Source organism: Cyprinodon tularosa, unplaced genomic scaffold (genome assembly GCF_016077235.1).
Source record: "Cyprinodon tularosa strain WSP-4 unplaced genomic scaffold, ASM1607723v1 ctg40, whole genome shotgun sequence".
Lineage (NCBI taxonomy): Eukaryota > Metazoa > Chordata > Actinopteri > Cyprinodontiformes > Cyprinodontidae > Cyprinodon > Cyprinodon tularosa.
In genome coordinates this window covers 1,591,303-1,604,864 of record NW_024039119.1, presented here as the reverse complement: position 1 = coordinate 1,604,864, position 13,562 = coordinate 1,591,303, and the positions used below count along the sequence as shown (strand labels likewise).

General features: G+C 36.1%; 1 protein-coding gene across 4 annotated transcripts in view; it reads left to right on the top strand.

Annotated features, from left to right (window-relative positions):
• Positions 1 to 7,245: 7,245 nt before the first annotated feature.
• Positions 7,246 to 13,562, top strand: part of per3 (period circadian clock 3) — a 42,773-nt gene continuing 36,456 nt past the window's right edge. For all 4 annotated transcript variants that reach the window (XM_038298055.1, XM_038298056.1, XM_038298057.1 and 1 more), the window contains exon 1: positions 7,246 to 7,405. The gene's annotated coding sequence lies outside the window, so the exon portion shown is untranslated. The remainder of the gene's footprint in view (positions 7,406 to 13,562) is intronic.

Genomic DNA, 13,562 nt, shown 5'->3' with positions numbered 1-13,562 from the left:
ATTAAGGCTTTTATACCGTTGCTATTTCTTTGCTCAGGTTACAACTAAATTATGTTTTATGCAAAAGGAAAAGTAGAATAGAAATAGGATTTTATATCAGTTTTCAAGGAAGACCTTATATTTTGATCACATAATTATTAAAGAGAGCCCAGCTGTGCAAAATATAAGTTCGCTATAGATACTATTAAAAACTTTCTCCTTCTTGAATACAACAAGCAAACTGAAACTAAATTTTAACCCAAGAATATCTTAAAAAGAAAAATAACACGTTGGTGGCTTCATCATGCTGTGGGTATTCTAGTCTTTTGCCAATTGGAAAGATGGGGGTTAGAGTTGATTGGAATATGGATGGAGCCAAACCAGTGAAGACTTGAGGCAGGGTCAGGAGTCTACTTCCCACTCCTCTCTACAACATAGTGGCTTGGATATACGGCCAGGAGAAATATGGCTTTAAAAATGTAATCTTTGAGATTTTCCCAATTTACATATTTCCCCCTCCTTTGACAAAGCAGACATTACTTTCCAATCTTTTATCAGCTATGAATACATGTCTAATAAACAAAATATTAACTGATGTTATGCTGACCTATGGAAGCCCAAGATGTGCTTTGGTGCAGAAAAAAATCTTGATTTAAACAAAAAATCGTGGATCATTCTAAAACATAATTAGTCCTCTTGGACCTAAAACAGGTTTTATTTTTGAATTCTACATTCAACTTTTATATTCACCATCTTCAAATGTGGGTATGGTAGAGTTTTAAGCTAACTTGCAGTGTTCATTTCCCACCACATCGTCCATATCTGATGTGTAGTTAAACATTAAAATGATCAGAGATGCTCTTCATTTGGTGTGCCTTTCAGCTATTACCCTATTTACACTACCCTTGAAAAACCGCGCCGAGACCGGTCCGAGCTCAGTAACTGAGATAACTTATCGTGTGTAAATGGAAAGCAAACTGAACTGAACCGAGCTAGACACAACCGAACCGCGCTAACTGCAGTCCAGTTCCAGAGGTGGGCTCGGCTCGGTTTTTCCCTGGCTCGGTTCTCTGATAACAAGAGCGCATGAGCAGAACGCGTCATCTCCGTCTGGCTGCACATCCCGATTCACACTCCATTCCAGTAGTTGGCGGTAATGCGCCTCCAGAAGTTGTTTGCCAACCAACAAAAAACAGAAGAAGAAGAACAACTAAGTTATGCTGACTTTCTCAAGTAAATCCACGAAAGGTTGCCGTCTTCGCCTGACCCTCCGCAAACACCGATGTACAGCAATAATTATCAAGCATAACTTTCTGAATGTGACGGGCACCGCCATTTTGATATGTTTGATACCCTCCTTCTTCGTCTTCTTCTTCCTGTGTTTTATGGCGGTTGGCAAACAAGTTTTGGTGCATTACCGCCACCAACTGCTTGATTTCCTCCTTCAATACTGGCAGTAATACCACAGATCGTCACTAGGAGGCGAGGAGTCGAGTAATCGAGAAGTCGTGATGTGTAAATTGGCGTCAGAACCAAGCTCGGCCTGGTTAACTGATCCGAGCTCGGACCGGTCTCGCCATTGATTGGTTTTTCAAGGGTAGTGTAAATGGGGTATATGATGTTAAGAAGTTTTTAGATGTACAAATGCTTGATGAGACCCATTCCAAACCCTTGGTCTTTCAGTTTTCTTCACTTTTTTAACGAGTTTGACTTAATGAGGATACAAATTAATACAATTTATAAACGCTTGCACAATTGTATTGTGATGAAATGTAAAAAGAAATAGAAGGTATGAATGGTTTTATAAATAAAGATGAATATTTGAAACCAAATCCATTAATACTCAGCATTGCCTTTCTCTTTGCGAAACACTAGGAATTTACTGAGAATGTTTTTTAAATTGTTTCTTATCGAGTGCTTATTCTCTTTACAGTTTGGAGCTGCTCTTAAAATGGCAAGAGACTGCGGAGGATTGGAGGATCAGGCAACATGTGTTCGTGAAGTGTCTGAGAAAGAATCCAAATGCTCACGTTATTCACCTCCACCGATCTTCCTCTCTTTTCCTTGATTTGGTTGTTTATGTGTGTGTTTCCGTGTATTTGCAGAGGATCGTGTTAAAACTCCAGTTTAACCTCTGTGACCTACACTTACACACACACACACATGCACAAGTTTCTTTCTTGAGAATAGAAGCGAAGGAATTGTTTTAAACTGTCTGCTTACATTATTATATTATATATATTAATGATTTTGGGTGCCAGGCTAAAAAATGTGCCTTTGGGGTCTTTGTTAGAGTTTGCCAAACCCCTTTTCTACTACATATAGGTTTTTTTCTTTTCAAACAGTTATTACCAGTATTTTTATGTTTCTTTTTTTTCTTCCTCAATATATAGTCAGATTTTTTTTTTTTTTCATTTGTTACAATGGACTTGTGTGATTTAATACCTGTTTTGTGTTTTTACACATAGTTAAGTTACTCATTGTAGAAACTGAAAACAATTGATCTGAGGTGATTGAAATAAACATGTTATTTCGTTAGAAACTTGATCCTAAATTTACTCATACATTTTCTCCTTGGCACTTGCATGTTTATGTTTAGATAAGTGCCTTAATGCAAAAAAAAAAAAAAAGACCAAACTGCCTCAAAATAAGCATAAACGTTGTTATCAGGTGGGTTTTCTCACTTGGAGGCTCTCAGAGATGTTTTTATAAAAATTGCTTCGTGTTATGCTCAAGGACAGTGATTAAAGTAAATGTAGATTTAGACCAATGCCTTAAGGGTGTCCCAAATGAAAACGGCCAAATACCAACAACCACAGTCTTATCATTTGTTCCAGCCAGCAAAACGTATGTGCCTTCTAAATGCTCAAACAAAAACTACCCTTTGCTATAGACAGCTGAACTTAACCTCTAATTAACTCTCCTGTCAGTTTCACCTGATAATTTAATGTACTCCTCGCATTAGATACTTTAGATTTTGTGTAAAATAGCTTTTATTTGCATGCGTAATATGTAGAATTAGTCTAATGCTTAGATGTATTTTCATGGCTTTTCTTACTGCAGCTGAAAATTAATATATGACATTGTATTATATGCTACACAACACTGGATTTAGTTTTCTTATTCGTGTGTTATTTTCCATTGACTTTTTTGGCATTTTCCGAATATTGTGCTAATTTAACGTTGCCTCTCAGTGCATCCATGATTGTACAAAATCCATGTATAATTTTGGCTTTTTGTTGTTTTTGAATAATAATTTTATTGCATACAGTAAGCCATGCTCTCTCTTTACACAGAAATCTAACATCCTATAACTTTTAAGCCTTATAAATACATGCTGGGATTTTTTTTTCTTTGGAAAAGTGCAATTGTACTTTGTGACCCTAAAAAACAGTTGCTTGAATAAAACAGATAAAATTTATATAAAAAAACTTCTATTTCTTTTTCTCACCATATCAAATATCCATTGAAATTTCTAATGATTAAAACGGTTTCCTGTCTTATGTCTAGTAAGTGAAATATTTTAATGCCTTGTAATACCATCAAGCAGTATGTACACTAAAAAAAGAGGTTTTAAATATTTTAGCATGTAGCTCTGCTAGTTCTTTGTGTCTACAGACATAAATTCCTTATCTGTTATTCTTTGCATGATAGCTTGAATCCAGTCAGATTAGATGGAGAGGTATAGTGTTATTGTTCATCTTCAGGTCGCAGGGGAAGGAATTCTTGAGAGCGAATCCCAGCCGTTCCTCTCCTGTATCGCTTCAGTTGTTTAGATATCTGTTCCTTCGGATATATAGTCCCTCCACTGAAATGACGCCCAGGTTTCTAAACTCCTTTTGAAGCTTTGACTGACTGACCCCCAACCAAGGCGGAGCAGTTCATCACCTGGCTACAGGACGCCGATCCAAGCTGGTTAACTCTGAGCTGCACTACACTCCAGTGCAAGCTGAGGGTCATGACTCCAAGAAGCCGACAGCAGTAGATCACCTTTAAAAGGCAAAGCAAGGACCCTGAGGTCCTCAAACCAGAAGAGGGTCAAACTGATGACTCAGTTTGACCTGCTTCCTAGAGGCATGACTGTGCCTCGATATCCTGGTAAATCTCAGCCCCTTTAGAGTATATCTAAACATCTATTAGTATTGGTTTGTTATAGATTGTCATAAGTATGAAACTTTGGTCTTTATAATCTTTGAACAATCTTACTGTAGCTATGGCTGTGCAGCCAGGATTGTTGCTTTTGCTTAGTGTGTTTTAGTTTTTGTCTCTGAAAGGTTTCAACTGTTTTGCAACCTTTAACAGGTTTTTCAAGATAACCGTATATTTACCATCATCCGCCTCCGTATTTACTCCCACTACCTTCCATCTACCTGATGGGGCAAAATATTTGAACATGTAGCTGTCTTCAGCATTTTCCTTGATGAGGATGGTGTGATCAGGGGTTAATTTCCTATAGTTTTCCCCCGATGTTTGCTAAATACCCTACATGACTTCTTTCCAACATATCACACATTGATATCTATGCAGATGATAGTTTTTTTTTCTCAATCAAATTCAGGTCTGCACTTCAACTGGACCATTTCAGAATTTCATATTTAGCTCTAGTCATTTTACCATTAGCTTTAAACTGCGTCCCTGTCTCCTAAAAATGCAGCCCCATAGTATGATACTGCCACCACCATGTCCAAATGTGGGGATCGTGGAGTTTTAAGCTAATTTGTAGTGTTAATTTCCCACCATACTTGGGATCATGAGTGTTTCTAGTCATTTCAGATTTTTCTATATCAACAGTTTTATTTTATCAATTTAAAAATTAAGTTGTTTTGAGTTGTTATTTTTCAAATCATTTTTATTTGGTAAAGGCATAAACCATTTCTTTACAGAATTTCATAAATTGTTTACATTTTCCTTTCCCAAAGGTGTTGATTTATAAATACAAACAAAACAAATTACAGAAGCCAAGACAAATACAAATAATTAAGAAAAAAAAAATACAAAAAATTTAGAGAGAACATCTATGTCCATCCATACACGTTCTGTATTCCTATCCATTCCAAAGAAAAAAATTATTACAGTTAAAGTTCCAGAGCAATTAAGGTTTTTCTATCTCCATAAGTTCAGGTGCCCATGTCTTTTGGAACAATTTATCTTTAAACTGTAATTTTGCTGTTATTTTTTCCATTCCCATCCCTTCCTTAACTCTTTCCTACCAAAGGTCGGTGCTCGGGGGTTGTGGCTTTAGCCAGAAGATTGTTATTATTGAGGTTTTTACAGCACAAGGGGCTTGATTTTTTTGTACAGTGGGCTGACAGGGTACGAGAGAGGGAGAGATATTACCTAAGACTTACATGGGTCGTGCATGCTAACCACTGCCGCACCGAAGCACGCCCCAAGTTGTTGCACATTTAGTTTTAATCATATTGAGATGGGAGAACAGTTGCTACAGCTGAGGTTAACAGGGCCTGCTAATGTCTCTGGTTCAGTTAAAGGTATAGTGTGTAAGAATAACTGCCATCTAGTGGTTAAATGGGGTATTTTGCTCAAACTAACATCAAAAACTGCGTCACTGCCTCAAACAGGATTTTGAGGCAGCCGTTGTCTTAGCTCTCCGTGTTAAAAAGCCTTGAGAACATATTATGTAACTATGTCATCCAAAGTGAATTTTCTACAAGCTAGCATTTACTGTGACAAAATGCTGCTGTTCACCACCGCTTTCAAAGCTGCTAAACCCATGTAAACCTACAATTCTGCACCAAGATTGGTAAATATTTGCAGGTTCTACTTTTATGATTTCTATGGTAATGAGCAACACCGTTTGATTAAACAATGGAAAAACTTGGCTTTATGCTAATTTAGGAATCAAAGTTCACTCACTTTTCAAAGAGAAATATGGTGACTTCTGCGCCCCTTTTATAATTTTTCTCCTTTAGCTTCTTCTACCTAGAGAAGGCTTGCCCAATGTTTATCCTTGTTTTTTGATCCCTCTGGTTTTGTTGTCTTTAATGTTCACTGTTTGGCTTTCTTGTGGATCGTGAAACTGTTTCTTGTGCCCTTGCTGCATGTGCAGGACCCCGCACATGCAGCATATGCATAGTTGTTGGTTTATTGTCTGCATAAAACAGAATTATATCAACTCAAATGATCTTCACAGCTGCCTCTAAATCAAACTGAACCGCCAGCAAGGGGAAACACATTAATTTCAGTTAACGTGCCGCATATGTACTTTCAAGATGGCAGACTGTCATGGCCCTTTACAGCCTTATGTATAAACTAATATTAAAATATTTGCTTATGAAAATATAACTGATTATTAGAGGAAGTAAACCAATTATAACACATATGTAAATGCAATGACAATTTCAGGTAATTTTTACATAATGTTCCTTTAATGTTTCAAACAAAACATTTTGCCTTGTTTTAATATTTTTTTTTTTTTTTTATGTGCACCCATAATAAAATACTGGCCCCCCAGGTAAATTTGGTCGAGAACTGCCACTCCTTGGCATCATGCACGTTGTCCAGAGAGGTCAGTAATATTGGTCTAAATTAACCAAAGTAGTTTATTTCATATGGTTGCTTATTCAATCTGACCTCGTATATTTGAAGTATCTAGGGCCCCTAAAAAGCCTTGATTTGATTGTCCTGTCTGAAGCTAAAGAGATTGTCCTTTTTTAGGTACCATCTCCTGTTATATTTTTCAATGTGTAATTCCCCCTTAGTGTTTAGGATTATGTTAAAATAAATTATAAAGCATTTTAAGATGGAAAATAAATGTATTAGGTAGCATCTTCTGTTTTTCTTTTCCAATGTGTAATTCCCCCTTATGTTAAAATAAATAAGAAAGCATTTTAAGATGGAAAATAAATGTATTATGTAGCATCTTATGATGCATTTTTCAATGGGTATTTCCCCCTTATGGTTTAGGATTATGTTAAATTAAATAATAAAGCATTTTAAGATGGAAAATAAATGTATAAAAAAATCCATTTAAAAAGGTGTTGAGATGTGAAAACTATGAAGGCTATTCTTTATTTTAATTTTAAAGGATCGAATGGGCCAGATCGGGGTTAATCAAAAATGCTTGCGCAGTCTTCTCTGGCTTGTTGTCTCTCTGTTGTATAACATGGGGATACACGTGAGTCAACCGCGAGTCCCTGACAAGTCGAGGTGTGAAACACGCCCACTCGTCCAATCAAACGAGAGATTCAAATCCCGCCTGTCCAATCAGCGCATGCGGGGCGGAGCTACCGTATGCCCGGGCTCACGTTGCACATTTGTGTCAAAAGGTTTGCATTAGATGACGTTATACGACGCGTAACAGGAAAACAACTAAAAAAAATACTCACTTTATACCGGCTGTAGAATTAATTTTTTGGACGCCTAAGTTTTGGATTATCACACGCAAGACTCTCGTGGATCGCACCAGGTATTTTTTCCCCCTAAATAAATGAATCTAAATTAGTTTAAATAGTTGCCTAACTAGAAAAGCTAGCTAAACGCTGCATCCCAACAGCAGCTAATATATGTAAACAAAAGTAATTTAATCGCTTTATTTTATTACATGGTGCTAAGACGGTGATATGCAACTTCTGTTGGATGTCCGTCACTGAAGACAACGAATAAAGGTTTAATATTTGGTTTAATATTTAAGCTAAATAACATGTCTGCTGCTAGCGAGATGCGTTGTCTTTGCTAGCAGTCAGAATCATCGATACATTGAACCTGTGTCATTATAACGCCATTCAGATGCTAACCCTAAGCATTAACAGTTGATTTTCAGTTTGTATGTGAAATATTTGCTTGGAACATCGCAGAATAAGTAATCTTTTCTGAGAATATTTTAGTTATACTGAAAATAAATATATACGGCTATTATTAGGTAGCATTTGGGACAAAGATTTTTATGTTTGACTTAAGACAAAATCAAAAGGCACTAATTAAAGCATTAAATGTATTTGTGTTATTATTATTTTTTTACATGTCTCGCTGCACGTATCTAGCAGAGACGAGTGGGCGCTATTAGGGTCAGTGGGTTCTCCATGGGAGGGGCGATTGGGACCTCAAATCTGTGTTTTTGTTGTTTTAAGTTGTTGTGTTTTGTATTATTATATTTGTTGGTGTAAATCAGAGGCGTCATTAGGATTCTTAAAGATTGGGGCAGGGTGCCCACTCCAGTTCAGATGTGTTGACATTGTCCTACAATATGTAGAGACCCATGGGCCTATAAGCCGAGGACTAGTACAATACGGACTGGTACAAAATGTTTCTGGGAACAAACTGTTTTTAGGGGTTTTAGGATGTTGTTATCTGTACAGTATCCTATTATTTCTAGATTAGGTGTGCTGTATGGATTCTAAAACACATGGAACCGATCTCATGCAATATATTTTCATATAGTGTTACACATTTTAATTCTATGGAAAAGGATTAAGGCCACTGGAAAAAAAGTCAACTGATTTTTAAATATCATTTTAGTTTAATATGAGAAAAAAGTCAGAATTCTGACTTTAATCTCAGAATTCTGACTTTTTTCTCATATTGTACTGAAATAATAAAAAAAATCAGTTAACTTTTTAATTTTTTCCGTGGCCCTAATCCTCTTCCATATAAGTCACTATATGTTGATTTGGAACATTTTAGAGGAGATTAATGTTGACAATTTGAACACTCCTTTTGAGAGGACAAAAATTTTTTTACTACCCAGTAAAAATTAATAAGAAAAACAAAATAAAAATTGGTAAATAAAATAGTATAATAATTTTTTTTTTTTTGTTCCACAGTGGGACGAATTTATACATTTAAAGATTAGTTCATAAAACCTAAAATATTGGATTATACTTTTAATTATTTTCCAAAAATTTAAGATACTCCTATTATGTTATTTGTGTTTGTTCTATCAATCTGAAATCTTAAGTTTTCAAGATTTGTATATATGTATTTACAGAACGTAGACATATAAATGCTATATCTACTCAGTCTCTGTTTTATGATAAGATTTTCAGGAACACACTTAGATATGTTGATAGATGAACAGCTGACTAACATTCTTAGATTTTTTTCCCTATGTTGGTTTTATAAGTCTGGCCCTTGCTGGTCCTCCACCTCCTGCCTTACTTATTTTGAAAGCACATATTGTACATTATTTTGTCAGAGTTTAGGTACAAATCCTGAATGTTAACTGACGGAACTTAAACAGATGGCTCCTGTAGATATGTTTTACTAGTATTGGACATAAACAGAGCGTAAACCAAATTTAAACTTTCCATTTAAACTAATGAAGATGGTCTTACTCATGGTCTATTCATGTTATTTCCTACTTTTTGAGATCCTTTAGGACAAATAATACACCAATGATGAATATGAACATGCATTACATTTTGTTGCTCTCTGAGCAATAAACCTTTTTAATTTCTAACTTTGTGGCTACATTATAGCCTTTATTACCATGAATCTAAAGATGTGTTTATATATAGCTGGTTATGGTTTATGTTAGCACCAACTCCTTGTCTAAAATGGATTTAAACTTAGACTAAGAATCCAACAAAAAGTATTCAGATGATCCAAATATACCAGTAAACATAAGCTGAGCACAGGGACATTTAGTGAGAATAGACTCATTTCATCTTAATTTTTTGGGGCTGTAAATTTCAGCAAAAACATAAGAGAAAGGCTTAGTAATTAAGCTAAAAATGAAGAGAATGACACGGAAGATCACATTGTCCTTACCGACTTGTTCTGTACACACAGATGGCAACATAATCTAAAGTGTATTTCTATAAATCTTCCAGAAGTGATCTAATCTAGAGGCCCCCTGTTTTAACCTCTGTTCTTCCTGTTGTTTTTAGTGTTTGTCCAACTCCAGTAAAACCAGTCTAGACTACATATATCTGTACTGTATGAACCAATGACCAACATGTAGCTATCAAGAGCGCTATATATCTCCTCTGGGGAACAAAAATACGAAGAATGCAGAAATACGGAGATCTAAATGAAAAGTTAAACACGGTGGTGGCATGAAAGAGAGCCTGCAGGACGTGGCAAAGGATTGCTGAGTTTCTAAATGACCGAGTTATTCATCAGTGACATTTAACACAGACATCATCCCAATCACTGTACTGCATATTAATCTCGCGCCCCCCCGGGAATGAAGAGGACTTGGGAGCTGATAAAAATAAAACGGAAAGAACATATTGTCTGATTAGTTGGACTTTTTAATTCCTTAATGTATAGGCTAAAATAAAGCTAGAGGCTGATGCTACAACTTCTTGTATCAAATTAATACAAGAAGTGATCAGTATGACTAAAATCAAACTGATTTCTGAGCTGTTTCAGATCATAGCGGGTATAAATGGTAAAAATCTAGACTGTAATCTACAATGCTTTTTCTTTTCAGCGTAAATAAAACATCGTAGCCTTCCTCTTAGTGTTCAGTGTTCATACTGATCATTATGTGTTTGTTCTCTTTAATATATATATATATATATATATATATATATATATATATTAGGGATGGAACAGTTTATGAAAACCGTCCAAACCGTTCGGTTCGACTGTCTCGGTTCGGTTTGCGTGTGTTGCGTTCGGTTCATGCGCTGCTCCTTTTTCTCATAGGCGAAGCGATTACACTCCAGAGCAGAAGGTGGCGGTACTGCGACCAAAGCCAACCACCAGTAGTAAACAAGAAGAAGAAGAAGAAGCAAGCAGCATAGCCGGGTGTAGCAGAAAAAATTCAGTTGTTGTGGAGAATTGTGTGGGTATGGCGAGTGGGAAAGAACAGGAGTTGGAAGACGCGCCAGCAGCACTTTATAGGTCTGCTGTATGGGACCACTTTGCATTTAGAGTGACCTTCGATGAAGGCGGAAAGAAAGTTGTGGATAAAAGTACAACAGTGTGCAAGCATTGTGCAACATTTGTTTATGCTAACAGCAACACGACCAACATGTCATGCTAACCCCGAAATCACACATACTCCGTCAGCGCTCCGCCCCGCTGTGCTCCAGACCGGCTGCTCAAAGCAAAGCCTACAGCCTCCACTGTTGCTCCCATCTGCTCCGCTCTGAGTTCCTTGGAGATCGTAGAGGGCATGCGCGAGATGATTAAATTCAAAGCAGCAAAACATGCTGAAATGATCCATGGTTTCCGCAAATCGTTAAAAATAATTGCAATTCATTAATTTTTGGGGATTTTTTCATTAATTCCATTAATTTTTATGGGATTTCGGGGGAACAATCAACATATACCAAACCGAACCGAAAACCGTGAACACGAAACAGTGTACCAAACCGAACCGTGGATTTTGTGAACCATTCCACCCCTAGTTGGTGTGGTTGTACAGGTTGGTATGTCCACAAGGAGGAAGAATAAAAAAATAAATAAACTGAGAACTTAAAACAATATATGTTATAAATAAATTTAACAGTTTTTTGGTTATACTTAAAGCATAAACTGTAAGTTCCTTTCCCTCTGAATTAAATTGTCTTCACTGAAAGGATGGGTCATTGTTTCCTGAATAGCTGTATGTGATCTCCTCTGTGAACTGCATTCATACAACTTAAGTGTCCCGCATGCGCAGCAGAGGACGCAATGACATCCTGATGTGCTGGAGCACATCTAGCGATCTTTCCCAACCTCAGCCAGTGTATTAACAATACAATCTTTTCAAGATGGTTGAAAATAGACTGCTCTCAGCATTATAGTCTGCCATGGTTGTTGTTTTTCTTGCCGCTTCTGTGTAGAAAGACCCAGAATCGTGACCTTTGTAGAGTGTTAATGCCGTAGAAGTCGGATGAATGCGACCTGGCAGTTCAGACACAGGTTGCATTGGAAAATATCAAACATGTATCGGATTCAGGACCGCATAGCCAAGTGGCCGTCACATATCTGCAAAAAAAATGGGTTCCGATCACTTCAGGCTGCTTTGTGAAAATAGCCTAAAAGGTGTAGGACACCTGCCCTTGACAGTAAAATTTTAAATTCATGCAAGTGAGATTTTTTTTCGAACAAGTGTATTTTCACTTGATTTTAGGAGACAAGGAGGATACTTTACCTAAAGAATAAAATGATTTGCTTTGAAAATAAGAAAAAATAATATTGATCTTATTCCAAATGCATTGAATCTAATTGTTTTATTGTAATGGAAAAACAACTAATGTCATTGACGGATCATCTTATTTAACTGTTCAAATTAAGGGCAAATAAACAATTAAACAGATTAATCGTGATTAATCGATTATTGAAATAATCTTCAACTAATTCAGTAATTGATTAGTCATTAAGTGGAGTATAGAGAATGTAAAACATGCCTTTAGCTGAACAAAAATATACCAACAATTTGCATTTTAGATTAAAAAAAAAACTTTTTTTTTCATCTATCAGCATTCTCCATCCTGAACTCCTCAAAAGGAAAAGTTTCAGTTTCACCTGGTACAATTTCATAAAAAGCATTTTTTTAAGGAACCTTTTTCTATCTGATTAATAATTGAAAAAATAATCAACAGATTATTTTATTTGCAAAATAATGGTTAGTTGCAGCCCTGCTAGAATTTGATATCCTCTGATTTAAGGTTGATTTATGCTTGAGATACTCTGTGACAGTTTTATAAAGGTTCAGAGTGGTGTTCCTTTATGTTCTTAGATGGATTCCGTGAACAGATAATCTAGCTCATTGTGTAAAACCATTAGCTGCAAGCTACCTACCTGTCTGTTATTGCTAGGCCTGGGAGACAGAGGGGTCTTAAACAAGCCAGACCAATCACAGGACAAAAAAGCTTAAAAAATAATTTTTTTTTTTTTTTTCAAGCTGTGAAGACGTTCACATCCTGTTTTACCTTTAAACACTAACAGCGGATAATCAAACAAATCACCTGCCCATTTCATAGGCTGCTTTTACCCCGTCCAGATGAGGCATTATTTGGGTTTATACAACAAGCTTCCTGGTCAGAAGAAGCTGTTGAAGTGTTTGAAGCTGCCCATCCCTGCGGCGTATTCGTTGCGAAACCCCAATCCCCAAAACCGGCTACAAACTGTTGTGTTTGTGCGTGCATGCTAATGTAGCCCTCATGCTTCTGTTAAGAATCTTTGGATTTATGAATACAAATTACACATTTACAACTATGCGACTACAATTTACAAATTTATGAATATAGATAAAAGATTTACGACTAAGGCTCACAAATCTATGAGTATAAATGGCAAGTTTACAAATACAACTCACCTGTTTATTAGGATGAATCAATTCTAAGTTTAAGATTTTGTACTCGTAGAGATGTGATACATATTTGGAGTTTTGTGATTCCTATTTGTAAATATGTAATTTACAATCATGAATTTCTAAATTTATACTTGTATTTTTGAAAGTTGTGACTTTTTAACTTGAATTCATAACTTCTAAACCTGCATTTTTACATTGGAAGATCTGATGACTTATATGCATAAGCTGAACACAATGAACAAACACATATCCTACATGATTAACTTTCATTAACAAGTTCAGACATACAGTTATGCATTGTGTTATGGTGTTACAACATCGTACATTAGACAAGCTGTGACTCTTAGATAAATTGTATGTAATGGCTAAATCG